The sequence below is a fragment of the Monodelphis domestica genome, chromosome 6 (genome assembly GCF_027887165.1).
Source record: "Monodelphis domestica isolate mMonDom1 chromosome 6, mMonDom1.pri, whole genome shotgun sequence".
Taxonomy (NCBI): Eukaryota; Metazoa; Chordata; class Mammalia; order Didelphimorphia; family Didelphidae; genus Monodelphis; species Monodelphis domestica.
This window is the reverse complement of record NC_077232.1, coordinates 254,702,759-254,718,099: the sequence shown is the minus strand read 5'-3', so window position 1 is coordinate 254,718,099 and position 15,341 is coordinate 254,702,759. Positions and strand designations below refer to the sequence as shown.

Genomic DNA, 15,341 nt, shown 5'->3' with positions numbered 1-15,341 from the left:
AGAGAGACCATGAGCATACCCTATTAATTAAAATATTAACATTTTTTTCAAAGAGTTTAGAGGTTCCTAGATAGATTTTTACAGTTCATCTTCAATGATACATGTATAACCCAGTGGAACTGCTTGTCAGCTTCGGGAGGGGGAAATCATGAATCGTGTAACCATGGGAAAATATTCTAAATTTTAAAAAAAGTAAAAAAAAATCAGTTCATCGTGACATTAATAGGGCTAATATTACATTGCACAAAAAGGAAATGTATGAAATTGAATTATTTGATGTTCCTTTATTGACCAAACGAAAGACAAGGGACTCAATTTACCAAAACATTCTCATATTCAGTAGAAAAAGTTTTGGATTTTTAATAATAAAATTAGTACTAAACGTTGAACATACTTATTTTTAAAGAAGATTTTCTTTTTCAAAGTACCAAGTGGTAGATAAATATGAATAGAATCCAGTAGAATTCTGCCATTAGAATGAAAGTCTGATGTTTCATGATTGGAAATAGCTTCTCAGATGATATAAAGTTTCATGCACATGAGTTTGTACCTATACCTAGGTGGCTTTCCAGCTCTTCTACAAGGTAACATTGCAACACATCATTTCCTTCTTTTTATCCTCCTCCCATACTCAAGTCATTAGAACTCAGAAAATATATATTAAAAGTCTTTTCTGAAGATATGAGAATGAAAGCAATTTGCAAGATTCAAGGACTTCTATATCTAAGAAATATGTTTACTACCTTAATTAAGCTACCCTAAGGCTACATATGGCCCCTAGGGATGAGAATAGGAATGGAAAAGAAGAATATAAGAAGAATATAAGAACTGTTTAAATCCAGTATTAGACTGATCAAATAGTGGATAGCAAATAGGCTGTAATTAACAATTATTGGCTTCCAGTAGGAAATGTGAAGAATTCTGGGAAGGAGAAAATTCATCTTCTCAAGGAAAAGTTGAAGCAAAACTAAACAATTCAATATGAATTTGAAACAATTGAATATAAATATGAATTTAAGGCAGAAAGAGCAACTTTAAGATGAACCTCAATATCCAAAAATGGTGTGACTCATTCTGACCAACATTCATAAGATGAAGAAAGATATGTATATATTAGTTTTAGAGAGATACAATCATTAGTTCAGGCCTTCATTTCCTTTTGCCTGGACAATGTCAAAAGCCTAATTGCTCTCCTTGCTTCAAATTTCTCCTCTTTCTTCAAAACTCCTACATCACAGGTCTCCTATTAGCACCTGGATATAATGTAGACTCTTCTCCTTGACACAAATCTCTACACAATAAAGCTTCAATATTTCTAAACATTCCTCCCCTTATATAATCTATGTTGCTGCCAAACAAGCCTTTCTGCAATTCCTCTGAAAGAATGCTCCATTTACCATCTCTGCCCCCTTTTAAAGGCTCAGCCAGAAACGGGAATTCCTCTGCATCTTGGCTTCTTAGAATCTCTCATTTCCTTCAAAATGAGCTCTGATGTGCCATTCCCTAAATGGGGTCTTTCCTGATCTCCACAGTTGTCTGTGCTTTATCCTCAAAACTAACTTACATTTATTTCATATATAAATATATAACAGGAGTTCCATATTTTATGTATTATCCATATTATATATAATATTTTGTTTCCAATCACAGAATGTTCCACTTTTGTCTTTGTATCCCTAATGACCAAGAAGGAAGGAAATGAGCATTTATTGAGCACTGAGCTAAGATATTTACAATTATTTTCTCTTTTGATCCTTACAACAACTCTAAGGGGAAGGTACTATTATTGTTTTCATTCTGCAGATGAGGAAACAGAGGCAGACAGAAGTTAAGTGATTCTCCCAGGAGCACACAGCTAGTAAACATATGAGGCTGGAATTGAATTGAGGTCTTCCTGACTCCAGGCTCAGACTTCTTATCTGCTAAGCCACCTAACTGCTTGACTAATAAATGGCACACAGTAGGTACTTAATAAATGTTAATTGGTGATTGATTAATTAATATGTACTCTACAAAAAGAGTCTGATACAAGTTTAGTAACTTAAATCCCAATCCATTTATCACCTATACACAAAACTACAGCTTCCATTGTACATTTGGGATAGTGGTGCTACTTAAGGAGGAGTCGTTTTTAATATGAATAAAAATAAGTTAGGATTTATGAAGGGGGGGTATACTCATACATAGATAAGTCTCTAAATCTTCAAGGAAGTTTAAAAATTGTCTTGCCTAATATAAAAGTTTACTTGGCCGCTTCTTCCATCACTCTGAAAATACTATAAAGAAATGTTTGCCCAAATTCCAAGGACAATGAAACCTTCGTACACTTATTTTAATGCTAGAGAACCACAGTCCTTGGCATAGTGACAAAGTTGGTCTCAGGGGGTAATGAAGTATACATCAATTCAACATTTCCAACATTAACCCCTTATTCAAGAAATGCTTTTAAACTCTGAAAACCTATTTGAAAATCACTGTTTATCACTTTAAAAAAAAAGCATATGGTTAAAACATATTGACTAAGTCCAAGTATTACTGAAAAAAAAAAAAGGTGGGGAGGGGAAGAGCAGTCATACTATATCAACATAGCGTGAGTATTGCAAAAGCTAACATGACATTCAGATACATTTAAAAGAGTTTAACATTCATTAATAAGGCCAAAAACCCTACAATACATTGCTGGAGTCTACATTATTAGTAACAAATATAATTAAGGGCTGTCTGAGAACAATAATATATAGTGAAAAGTTTAAGAGCTGAGATTTTAGATTTAGGGAATAAGATGAATCAGGTAACACAAACTTAGGTAAACGGTGAGTTATCATAAGGAGGAAGTCAATGGGAGAGTTCTCACCCTAGAATTAATGCTGCCTTATCAGCTAAGGACAGAGGAGCTTTGAGCTACATAGGAAGGTGTAAGAGTGAAATCTGAGACTGAATCTGCCATTGGAAGAAGACAAGCAGATTCATCATATTGGAAGACCATCTTGAGCAGGGGAAGGGCAGGAAGGAGAGAGAATTCCAAAGGAAGAACAGAGGAACTGAGAAGATCCAGACAGCTGAACTCACTTCTCTTTGGGAAGCCTACCAGAAAGGTTGATCTGAGCAGACCTCTGAGCCTGGAGCACCCTCCTGTGAAACCTGACCCTAGTATCCAATGAAGATAAACCAGAGTGAATAGGACTTTGCCTGAAAGCTATTCACCAGAAAAAGATCCTCTAAATTCCTCTAGACAGTCCTTTGAACTTGATAATAGCTAGGCATCTAGGAGTCAGGACAGCTTTCACAATTAGCCCCAGGGGGTCAGGCAAGCAAAGCCTGGCCCTGAAGGATCTGGGGAGAAGGGGTTCAACTGTTATTATTAGGGCCTTCCTATTTCCTTCCTTCCCAATCACCTTATCCCACAACTCACTTGCCTTACCTTTTACATGTTCTTTAGAATAAATAGCCATTTCCTAAATTAAGAGTCTGCTGCATAGTGTTCAAGAAGGAAGACTAGGAGTTTGGGGGGCGGAGGGGGGAAGAAAGTTACTTTCTCTCCTCAGAGACAGAGGAGCTTTTTGACTTATACTTTGTTTCAATCAAGTCTCTGAGGCAACAGCATCTGTTATTCTGAAGGCAACCAGTTTGGAGTTTACCAGGGAAAGAGAGAGGTGTGAGTTTTAAAATTAATACTCAATAACTAATAAAAGTTATTTTAATAATAACTAGGGAAAAAGAACTGCCTGAATTCAGCCCAGTGGAAGGTCTCAAAAAAAAAAGGAAGAGGGAGGAGTTACAGCCACTTAAATACAATCACACAAAACCTGGGGATGCAAGAAAAGGGAATTTGGGGAGATATTAAGGGGACTTTTGGGGGATGAAGTCCAAAGGCTCAAAATCTCCATTTATACATGCCCCCACCCCCAATCCTAGTAGGAAACCACTTTCCCCAAAAGGATCATGGAAACATAATCAACTTAAAGATTGCAATAATTTGTGGATAATAGGAAAAGAGAACAAAACCAATGATTACTAGGTTGACAAAAAGCCAATTTTGGGGCAGTCCCCTTTGGCATAAGAGTATACATTCAAAACAAAGGCACTTCAACCCCCCATAGTTCAATTCACATCTCAAAGTTCACTCTGGATCCTCTGGTTCAGCATGTGGTATCTGCAGGCATCTATCTTCATGGCGCATTCTGGATTCTGGGAGGTAGCAAATTTCTTACCCTAAAATTGCTCAAATTTAATCAAAGTTCACAACAATAACTTGGCCCCCCTGAGGTGAATAATAACAAAAACAGGGATCACCCAGGGATGAATGGCTGAGTTATGAGGTATATGAATCAATTTGCAAAAAAAAAAATCAAAAACATAAAAAAATCCAAATAAAAGAGAAAAATAACTTGTGGATGAAATACAAAATCTAAAAGTCTTATGTCTAAAAAAATCTAAGTAAAGGAAAAACAAATCTATAACAGGTCCTTGAATCAGGGCCCAATTAAAATGAAAGCAATTATTCATTTACCCCATTAGTAGCCAGGACTATAGAAAGTTTGCCACACCATGAAAGACAGAAAAGGGACTAGATTATAGGAGCTAGGTAGAAGCCAAATTTGAGATACTTGGTAGAATGTGGAACAAGGAAGACCTGCCTTTAACACATATTAAACAGTGACAACGAGTTCAAGTCCTCTTGTCTTGGCTCAAAATTACATCAATCCCACTGGGATTTGGTCTCTTTGACCTTGAGCTTCATAGGCACTGTGCAGTTGCTCTGTGCTTCTTTAGCACTGTACAGTGGCTCTTTTGTATATTCCCTTCCTTTGGAATCAGACAAAATCATGAAGCAAAGTCCCATAACTCTTTTAAACAATCAATGGCATCATTTTTATAGTCTAAATCTTTTTGGGTATGCATTAATATTAGAAAAAATGTATTTAAAACATATATTACTACAAAATAAAAAAAAATTAAAGAAAAATCTTCTCAATATGGTTGACATGCTTCAAGTACAAAAAGGAGAGAAAAAAATAAAACTCAGATACTATATTGCACAGGCAATAAAAAAATTTAAGTTTTAAAAAAAGTTTTAAAAATCAAAAATATAAAGCTTAAAATCAGTGACATACTGTGTTAGTCATGTGCGAGTACAGAATGATTTTCAGAATAAAACAGTAACACAGTAGATAATGCACATTCAAAGAAGTACCAAAGTCCCCAAAATTCACAATAGCCCAGTTAATTACAATAGCAAACAAACTATCATATTTCACATAAGATACTGTATGACATGAAAAAGCCTATGAACTGATAGATATTTGTCACAATTTTTACAGATGTAGTAAATCTTTCAACCATGGCAAATATATTTTTAAACAAAGTAAAACTTATTTGGGTCTAGAACATCATCAAGAAATCTAGATTGTTATGCTAGAAGTAAATTAAAATGAAGAGTTTTGCAGGAGCTCTTTTTCGGCTTCCTGATTCATAGAAACACCTTGGTAGGAACATTTCTTTGTTTCTCTACCTTTAATACAACACTCTTTATAATATATATATATACATATATATATATTTTAAAAATCATCCATTCAGAAACCAGTTTTGTTGAATACTGCTGCCTGGTATAGTGGTGGCGGTGATGGGCCCTGTGCAAGATTTGAAGGGCCCATCACAGAAAGTGCTGTAGCCTTCACTATCCCAGATAGTGGTATACAGATTAGTTCATTTTTTTTAATAGTCTAGGACAGTGAACTGGCCCCCTGTGTAAAAAGTTTACAGACCCCTGCTCTAAAAGGTTCACCCTAGTGCAAATATTAATAATATTCCTCCCTCAAATAAGGGAGAGAAAAAAACCCCAACAAACTACAGTGGCATGAGGTATGTAAAAATCAGAAACATAATAAATTGAGAAATACTTGGTGCCATAATATCTGTGAGAATGATGAAAAATGAGACTCATCACAGAGCTGAGGAAATAGAAAAATCCTTGGAGACAGGAATAAAGTCCTGTCTCTGATATTATAATCATGTACTCATGACTAGTCAACTCTTAATATTCCAAACAACTTAAAGATTATTGAACCTTCAATAATGGAGGATGATACCTCATAGAAACAGGGTCTTTAGGAGGAAGGGTGCATTAATAGATGGAGAAACAATTTCTTTTATTTTTTTAAAATTAATTTATTTAGTCAATTTAGAACATTATTCCTTGGTTACAAGAGTCACATTATTTCCCTCCCTCCCCTCCACCCACCTTTCCCGCAGCCGACGTGCAATTTCATTGGGTATTACATGTGTCCTTGATCAGAACCTATTTCCATGTTGTTGGTGTTTGCATTAGGATGTTCATTTAGATTCTACATCACCAGCCATATCCACCTTGACTTAAATATTCAAGCAGTTGTTTTTCTTCTGTGTTTTTACTCCCACATTTTTTCCTCTGAATGTGGATAGTGTTCTTTCTCATATATCCCTCTGGGTTGTTCAGGATCACTGCATTGCCACCAATGGAGAAGTCCACTACATTTGATTGTACCACAGTGTATCAGTCTCTGTGTACAATGTTCTCCTTGTTCTGCTCCTTTCGCTCAGCATCACTTCCTGGAGGTTGTTCCAGTCCCCATGGAATTCCTCCACTTTATTATTCTTTTGAGCTCAATAGTACTCCAACACCAACATATACCACAATTTGTTCTGCCATTCCCCAACTGAAGGGCATCCCTTCATTTTCCAATTTTTTGCTACCACAAAGAGCGCAGATATGAATATTTTTGTACATGTCTTTTTTCTTATTAGCTCTTTGGGGTGCAAACCCAGCAGTGCTATGGCTGGATCAAAGGGCAGACAGTCTTTTAGCGCCCTTTGGGCGTACTTACAAATTACCCTCCAGAATGGTTGGATCAATTCACAACTCCACCAGCTATGCATTAATGTCCCAACTTTGCCACATCCCCTCCAGCATTCATTACTTTCTGTTGCTGTCATGTTAGCCAATCTGCTAGATGTGAGGTGATACCTCAGAGTTGTTTTGATTTGCATTTCTCAGATTATAAAGAGATTTAGAACACTTTTTCATGTGCTTATTAATAGTTTTGATTTCTTTAACTGAAAATTGCCTATTCATGTCCCTTGCCCATTTATCAATTGGAGAATGGCTTGATTTTTTTCTACAATTAGTTAGATCTTTATAAATTTAAGTGATTAACCTTTGTTGGAGGTTTTTGTTATTAAGATTGTTTCCCAATGTGTTGCTTCCCTTCTAATTTTGGTTGCATTGGTTTTCTTTGTACAAAACCTTTTTAATTTGATGTAATCAAAATTATTGATTTTACATTTTGTGGAGAAACAATTTCAGAGAAATATTTTGAGATTTATTTTTCAAGACATTAATTAGTAATTTAATTAAAAATAAAGGAAGTATGGTTCAAAATTCACTAATAGTTTCTCCTTTTTGTGTCTTGAGGCAGATAGTATTTTTCATCATGGATACATTGGAACTGTCTTCGATAATCATTTTGATCTTGGTATCCAAGTCTCTTATAGTTGATTACCTTTAAAATATTTCTGTGACTATAACAATGTTCTACTTCTGCTCACTTCACTTTGCATCAGTTCATATGTCTTTCTAAGTTTTTCTGAAAGCATCCTGCTCATTACTTCTTTTAGCACAAGAATATTCCAACACAATCAAATAGTATGATTTGTTCAACCATTCCCCCCAAAATGGAAAACACCATTATCCTTTGATACCACCAAAAGAGCTGCTATAGAATGGTTAATATGACAATGTAGGAAAGTAATAAATGTTGGATGGGATGTGGCAAAATTGGGATATTAATGCATTGTTGGTGGAGTTGTAAATTGATTCAACCAGTCTGGAAGGTGTAAAGATTAAAATTAATATCCAATACTCCAAGTATTATATTTAATGATATTTATTAAATATTTATCTTGAAATATAAGGAAGTAAGGCTAGCAAAAAAACAAGAGCAGTCCTCCCTCCTCCACATAGATCCAGAGAGCCCACCTGGGCAGAAAATGGAAACTCAAAACTCCATCCAGGAGACACACAAACAGGGAAAGGAAAAGGGCATTATGGGAAATGTAGTCTCTAGGGTTCAAGATTCTAAATCAATAAATCCTCCCTGTGATCCTTTGGGAGACCAGTCTCCCCAATGGATCATGAAAACAAAACTAACTTATAACTTGAACTAGAGGTATATACAAATATTATAGTTTTTATAATAATTTGGGGGTAAGAGGAAAATAAAAGGGAAAAGGAACAAAACCAATAAAAGGTGCATTGACAAAAATCCAATTCAAAACAAAAGCATTCAACACCTTCAAGTTCAAATTTACCATATTTCAAAGTTCACTCTGGATCTTCTGGTACAGTGTGTGGTCTCTGCAGGCATCGTCACAGCACCTTCTAGATTCTGAAAGGTAGTCTCTTGTGCTAAATTTGGTTCAAATTCAAATCAAAGTTAACAACAATAACATAGTCCCCACTGAGGAAAATAATAACACATTCCCCCCACTAAAGAGGATATAGGGATGCATGTAGGAATTACACAGGGATACATGGTAGAGTCATAAGGCATACTGATCAAGTATCAAAAAACATCAAGGGATCAAAGAAATTAAAATAAAAAAAAAACTTCTGAGTCAGATAAAAATATAAAAAGAAAACTTGAAGAAAAAGAAAAAAATTCCGGGAAGAAGAGAAAAAAAAAGGGAAAAAAATTACAACTTACAACAAAGGCAACTTGGAACTATGCCCAAAGGGCTTTAAAAGATTGCCTGCCAAGGACTTCTGGGTCAATATGGCTGCAGTATAGACACAGGACTTTTCCTCTCCTCATCACCTACCAATATAGACTACCTCAAAAGCCCCCCACCCCCCCAAATTCATATAAACGAAGGGACTTCACAGTAGGGCACAGCATTGAAGGAACCTGAGATTTGGACATTTCCACACCACAAGGGGATGAAATAGCTTCCACCAAAACGTGAGCTGATCAACCCTCCCTGACCTCCACCTATAGAGCCAGAGTCAGAGACAACACATGCTAGAATTAGCAAGCGATCAAGGGGGCAACTCTAGTTCCTTGGCAGCTGACTAAGACCACCTAGGACCTACCCCTGAGAGCAGCTAGACTTGAGACCCCTGCAGGCTGAAGAGAACTGACCTTGGGCAGAGAGATAGCATGGAGAAAGGCGACAAACAGTAGAAGCTGGGGAAGACTCAAAAAACTCTGACAAAGGTATAATTACTCAAATTTATAAAGAACTAAATCAAATATACAAAAAAATCAAGCCATTCCCCAATTGATAAATGGGCAAGGGACATGAATAGGCAATTTTCAGTTAAAGAAATCAAAACTATCAATAAACACATGAAAAAAAGTTCTAAGTCTCTTATAATCAGAGAGATGCAAATCAAAACAACTCTGAGGTATCACCTCACATCTAGCAGATTGGCTAACATGACAGCAACAGAAAGTAATGAATGCTGGAGGGGATGTGGCAAAGTTGGGACATTAATGCATAGCTGGTGGAGTTGTGAATTGATCCAACCATTCTGGAGGGCAATATGTAACTATGCCCAAAGGGTGCTAAAAGACTGTCTGCCCTTTGATCCAGCCATAGCACTGCTGGGTTTGCACCCCAAAGAGCTAATAAGGAAAAAGATTTGTACAAGAATATTCATAGCTGCGCTCTTTGTGGTAGCAAAAATTGGAAAATGAGGGGATGCCCTTCAGTTGGGGAATGGCAGAACAAATTGTGGTATATGTTGGTGTTGGAGTACTATTGAGCTCAAAAGAATAATAAAGTGGAGGAATTCCATGGGGACTGGAACAACCTCCAGGAAGTGATGCTGAGCGAAAGGAGCAGAACAAGGAGAACATTGTACACAGAGACTGATACACTGTGGTACAATCGAATGTAATGGATTTCTCTACAAGTAGCAATGATCTAGGACAATTCTGAGGAACCTATGAGAAAGAATGCTATCCACATCCAGAGAAAGAACTGCGGGAGTAGAAACATAGAAGAAAAACATTTGCTTGATCACATGGTTCGATGGGGATATGATTGGGGATATAGACTCTAAATGATAACCCTACTGCAAATATTAATAAAATGGAAATAGGTCTTGATCAATGACACATGCAAAACTGAGTGGAATGGCTTGTTGGTTATGAGAAGGGGATGAGAGCATAAATCATGTAACCATGGAAAAATACTCTAAATTAATTAATTAAATAAATAGACTTAATTTAAAAAAGAGTTTCTATTTTTTTGTACAGATAGGTCCTTTCCCCTGTTCTTGGATTTCTTTGGGATAGAAACCAGGTAGCTTTATTGCTTGATCAGAATATACAGTTTTATGACCCTTGAAGCATAGGTCCAAATTATTCTCCAAAATGGTTAGTCCCTATCATAAATCTTCTAACATTGGATTAGGGTCCCAACTTTTTTGCATTCCTTCCAGTATATTTCTTTTTCTTTTTCTCTCACGTTAATCAGTCTGAGAAGGTATCTCAAAGATGTTTTAATTTGTATTTTTCTACTCAATAATAATGTAGAGAATTTTTCCTATAATTATTAATAGCTTTCATTTTTCCTTCTGAAAACTGCCTTAGGCCATTTATCAATTGAGGAATGGCTCATATTTTTTATAAATTTGCCTCACTTCTCTATATATTTGAGAAATGAGGACTTTATCAGAGAAATCTGCTATGTGATTTCTCCCCTAGTTTCCTGTTTTTCTTATAATTTTACCTACTTTAGATTTGTTTGTGCAAAACCTTTTTGATTTTATATAATTAAAATCATCAATTTTACTTCCCATGACCTGATTCATCATAAACTATTCTCTTATACAAAGATCTGAGGGATATGCTCCCCAAAGTTACTTTATATATAAATCATTTATCCATTTTAACCTTATCTTGGTGTATAGTGTGGGAAGTTGATCTATGCTTAGTTTCTTACAAACTGCTGTCCTGTTTTCCCAGTAATTTTTATCAAGTGGTAATTTCTCATCCCATTTTTGAACTCATAATTTCTCTGTCAGGTTTATCTTTTTATATTCCTCTTGAGTCTTATATTGGAAAGTAAAATTTTCTATGCAGTCCTGGTCTTTTCATCAGGAATGCTGTAAAGCTCTCTATTTCATTAAATATAAATTTTTTTTTTCTCTTGAAGGTCTTGCTGGTGTAATCGTCCTTGACACACTGGGTAGATTATTCTTGGGTATAATCCTCTCTCTTTTGCCTTCTAGAACATGTTCCAAGTCCTCTGCTCTTCTTATATCATTCAGTTTAGTTGTTTTTTAGTCATGTTTGATTCTTTGTAACCCAATTTGAGATTTTCTTGGTAAAGATACTAGAATGATTTTTCATTTTCTTCTCTAGCTCATTTTTCAGATGAGGAAAATGAGGCAAACAGAATTAAGTGACATCCCTAGGATTATACAGCTAGTAAGTGTCTAAGACCAGATTTGAACTCGGGAAAAGGAATCTTCCTAACTCTAGGTCTAGCAATCTATCCACTGCACCAACTACCTGCCTGTATTGTGAACCTTAAAAATTCTCAGACCCTACTTCATAAGGTTAGGATTGTAAACCTTAAAAAAATTCCCAGACCCTACTTCATAATGTTGGGTTAAGACTATTCCCCATTGGGACCATTCCCCATTTGGGCAGTGAAGGTACTTAGATCAGGAATGTTGAGAACTCTACTTAGATCAGGAATGTGAAGAACTCTACTTCACCATACTTAAGCATGCCTTAGGGAAATTTGTAAACTCTTTTCTGACCAATGAAAAGTACTTAAACCCATACTTATAGTGGGACAAAAGTTCTTAAGCTATGCCTATTTTAGGACTAATACAAAGGGGTGCTAAGTACCTATAAAGGTCAGGCAAATTGTGAACTTACAAGGAACAAAAAGGTGAAAACTTACTCAAAGATGCTAGTCTACTCAGGTGTGAATTACTCAAAAGATTAGTTCACTCAGGTGTGAACTAAGAATGGTCTGTCCTTTGAAAAATATCTACTGTGATTGGTAGATATAAGGACTTAGGGGACGTGACATAGGAGAAAATGCCCTTTAAATAATAGGAGCTCAGATTCATTCTGAGACATTCACATTCAGATTCAGGATTGAGCTGGTGGAGTCAGTTGAGATGGAGTTGGCCTGGTGTCACTAGAATCCTTGCTTGAACAGATCTTGTGGTGAGTGATTAAGGACTGACTGATCTTTTTCTTAAGGCTTAAGCCTGGGTTGGCCAGGGCTGTCCTGGGCCGGCCTATCCTTTTCTCATTTATTCCCCTTTTCTCTCAATCTCTCCTTTTTCTTTTATTCCTTAATTTGTATTAATTCAATTAATCTCTATAAAACCCAGTTGACTTGGGTATATTTCATAATTGTAAACCTTGAAATTTCTCAGACTTGTGAATGTTAAAAATTTCCCCATTGGACTGGGAACATTCCCCATTTTGATGAGAAAAATCCTTGCTATGGGAGGACCTCTACTCCACCCGTACTTAAGACTGCTTTAGGGGAGAAAACTCCTTGCTAAACAATGAAAGTACTTGGACCCATGCTTATAATAAGGCAAGGAGTTCTTTGAGCCATGCCTGTTTTTTAGAATTGATACAATGAGATGCTAGGTACCTAAAAGGGTCGGGCAAGTTTTCTCTTAATGAGATTAGTTGACTCAGCTGTGTTTTCACTGGTTCAGAATTACTGAGGGGATTAGTCGACACAACAGCATTTTCTCTGGTTCAGACTTACCGAGGAGATTTGTCGACTTAGCAGGAAGGTGACATAGGAGAAAAACACCTATATAAGAAAAAGCAGAATCTCTTGAAGAGATCCTTTTGGAGGATCTCTGATGAAGATCGCTTGAGAAGAATTGCTTGAGAGAGGCTCTGGAGAAGGGAAGCTCTTGGAGGACAATCTCTAAGGAGATCTTCCTGGAGCTCCTCTGAGGGGACTCTGTCCCTCTGGAGTCTCTGGAGAGAGGCCCTTTGGAACTCTCTCTGCTGAAGTCAGCTGAGATGGAGCTGACCTGGTGTCACTAGAATCCTTGCTTAGACAGACCTTGTGGTGAGTGTTAAAAGACTGACTGACTGATCTCTCTCTCTTAAGACTCAGGTCTAGGCCATGTTGGCTTAAGGCCCTTCATACTTATTTCCTTTTTCTCTCTTTCTCTCTTTTCTTTAATTCCACATTTGTATTAATTAAAATCTCTATAAACCCAGTTGACTTGGGTATTTGAATAATTGGGAATATTTCCCTGGTGACCACCTTATATTTGATTTAAAAACCAAGACACTGTAGTGAAACATATTTTCTGCAGTCAAATTTACTCACCCTCTCTTATATCTATCACAATTTATATCTTCCACCATTTTAACTCACTACAGTTTACAACATCACTCTTTTAACTGTTACAGTTTAAGGCCTTCAACCATTTTAAATATAACATAATTGGGAATATTTCCCTGGTGACCACCTTATATATTGATTTAAAACAAGACACTGTCTTGAAACCATATTTTCTGTGGTCACAATTTACTCATCCACTCTTATATCTACTACAATTTAAGTCTTCCACTATTTTAATCACTACAATTTATGGCCTCAACTATTTTAATTATTACGGTATCTTTAATGTATTTGCTGCTAAATCTTGTGTTGCCAACTGTGGCTTCACAATATTTGAATTGTTTCTTTTTTGGCTGTTTAAAGTATTTTGTCTTTGACTTTGGAGCTCTGGAATTTGGCTTCCTTGGAATTTTCATTTGGGAAGCTTTTTCAGGAGCTGATCAGTAGATTTTTTTTTCCATTTCTATTTTACTCATTCTTTCAATACTATCAAAACAGTATTCCTTGATAATTTCTTGAAATATTATGTCTAGGCTCTTTCTTTGATCACGGCTTTTAGATCTTCCAATAATCTTTAGATCTGATTGAGTTTCTGGCCCACATATTTTAGGTCCTTAGTTAAGAGTCTCTAGAAGTGGTCCAGTTTCCCAGTTATGCAGGATTAGGTTCAAACAAGGTAATAAAATTTTCTTACAGTTCCTATAATTGGATAAGGCTTTCTTACAAGATGGAAAAATCAATCATTGAATAATGGGGTTTATAGAGATCCAGAACTGTGTCACAAGATGAAATCAGTGGGGTTCATTCACAATACTCTCAGTGGTCATACTTATAAACTGGGAATTTCATTTGAGAGCTGTATGGAGTAAGGATTAGGAAGGAGAGACATGTGATGCAAGGAGCCCATTAGGAAGCTACTGTAACAATCAAGAGGAGATGTAATGAGAGTCTGAACAAGGATGATGGATGTGGGTGGAGGGAAGGGGACAAATATGAGAGATATCAAGATAGTATGTACAAGTCAAGGCAACTAATTAACTGGGGAGTGAGAAAGTGAATAACGGAGGATGATTGAATCTGGGTAACTGAGAAGATGCAGTAAGTATCCTGACAGAAACAAGGTTTTTAAGAAGAAAGGTGGTGTGGTGGAGAAAGTAACAAAACATAAGGAAGATTCCACATACAAAATGTGACAGAAGTGAAGAAATTTAGAATGATAAAGCCTAAAGCTTTCTCCCTAAAAGGTATAAGCTGAGCTGACTGCCCAAAACAAACACCATTCAGAAAGAAGGACTAACGAGGCAGGCTAAGCATTCCATAACTGGGAACCAATTCTACCAAATGCTTGATTTCTCCATGCCAACATCTGCTGTATTTTCTCTTAACATCCATTTAATTTTTCTCTTTATGAACTACAACTTTTCAAATTCCCTTGAAGTACTATCCATTTTTAAAAATTAATATATGAGAGAGAGAGAGAGAGAGAGAGAGAGAGAGAGAGAGAGAGAGAGAGAGAGAGAGAGAGAGAAATGGAAAGAGTGGCAGGGAGAGACAGGAGAAGAGAGAGACAGAGACAGAAACAGAAGGAGGGAGGGAGGGGAGAGAAAGAGAGAAGAAGAGAAGGGAGGGAGGGGAGGGAAGAAACAGAGATAGAAGGAGGGATACAGGGGAGGGAGAGAAAGAAGGGGGAAAGAACAAAGGAGAAGAAGGGGAAAAGAGAGAAAGAAGAGGGGAAATAGGAAAGAGAGAAGGAAGGAGAGAGGAAATAAGAGGAAGAAAGAAAGGAAGAAAGAAAGAGAATGGAAAAGAAAGATAGAGGTAAAGAAAGAGAGGGAAGGAGGAAGGGTGAGAAGGAGAGAAAGAGAGGGAAAGAGAAACAAAATGGTGGAAAGGAAGGAGAGAAAGGGAGAAAGAAAGAGAAAGAGATTTTATTTTCTTTAATAAAAGAT

At 36.4% G+C, this 15,341-nt stretch overlaps 1 protein-coding gene across 2 annotated transcripts in view; it reads right to left on the bottom strand.

The window, feature by feature from the left end:
* TBCK (TBC1 domain containing kinase) overlaps window positions 1–15,341 on the bottom strand; it is a 270,070-nt gene that overhangs the window by 235,070 nt on the left and 19,659 nt on the right. The gene's annotated exons all lie outside the window — the stretch shown is intronic.